This window comes from Panthera pardus, unplaced genomic scaffold (assembly GCF_024362965.1).
Source record: "Panthera pardus isolate Hobbes unplaced genomic scaffold, ASM2436296v1 HiC_scaffold_13, whole genome shotgun sequence".
Lineage (NCBI taxonomy): Eukaryota > Metazoa > Chordata > Mammalia > Carnivora > Felidae > Panthera > Panthera pardus.
In genome coordinates, this window is record NW_026526688.1 from 39,376,904 (window position 1) to 39,378,154 (window position 1,251).

Consider the following 1,251-nt stretch of genomic DNA (forward strand, 5'->3'; position numbering starts at 1 on the left):
ATGTCATCCCTTCCCTCACCCTGGGAACCACCCATTTGTTCTCTATATTTAAGAGTCTGGTTTTAGGTTTGTCTCATTTTTTTCTTTGTTCATGTGTTTCATTTCTTAAATTCCACATATAAGTGAAATCATGTGGTACTTCTTTTTCTGACTGACTTATTTAACTTAACATTATATCCTCTAGGTCCATCCATGTTTCCACAAATGGCAAGATGTCGTCCTTTCTTATGGCTGAATAATATTCCATTGTATATACATACAACATCTTCTTTATCCATTCATCTATTGTTAGATAATGGGCTGTTTCTATAATTTGGCTTTGTAAATAATGCTATAATAAATATGGGGTTCATACAGATTTATGAATTAATGTTTTAATATTTTTGGTTAAATAGTAGTGGAATTACTGGATCATAAGGTAGTTCTATTTTTAATTTTTGGAGGAACCTCCATACTGTTTTCTCAGTGGCTGCACCAATGTGCATTCCCACCAAGTTTCCTGCAAGGGTTCCTTGTTCTCCACATCTTCACCAATACTTGTTTCTTGTGCCTTTGATTTTAGCCATTCTGACAGGTGTGAGGTTATATTTTATTGTAGTTTTGATTTGCCTTTCCCTGATGATGAGTAATGTTAAGCATCTTTTCATGTGTCTGTTAGCCATCTGGATGTCTTCTTTGAAGAAATGTCTGTTCATGTTTTCTGCCCATTTTAAAATTGGATTATTTGGGGGTTTTTCAGTGTTGAGTTGTATAAGTTGTTTATATATTTTGGATACTAACCCATTATCAGATATAACATGTGCAAATATCTTCTCTCATTTGCTAGGCTGTCTTTTTTGTTTTGGTGATTGTTCCCTTTGTTTTATAGAAACTTTTTATTTTAATGTAGTCTCAATAGTTTATTTTTTCTTTTGTTACCTTGCCTTAGAAGACATATTTAGAAAAATGTTGCTATGGCTGATGTCAGAGAAATAACTGCTTGTGCTCTCTTCTAGGATTTTTAAGGTTTTGAGTCTCATGCTTAGACCTTTAATCCAGTTTGAATTTATATTTTGTATGGTGTAAGAAAGTAGTCCAATTTCATTCCTTTGCATATAGCTGTCCAGAATTTCCAACACCATTTGTTGAATAGATTATCTTTTTCCCATGCATATTCGTGTCTCCTTTGTTGTAGACTAACCATATAATCATGGGTTTATTTCTGGATTCCCTATTCTGTTCCATTGATCCATATGTCTATTTTTCAGCCAG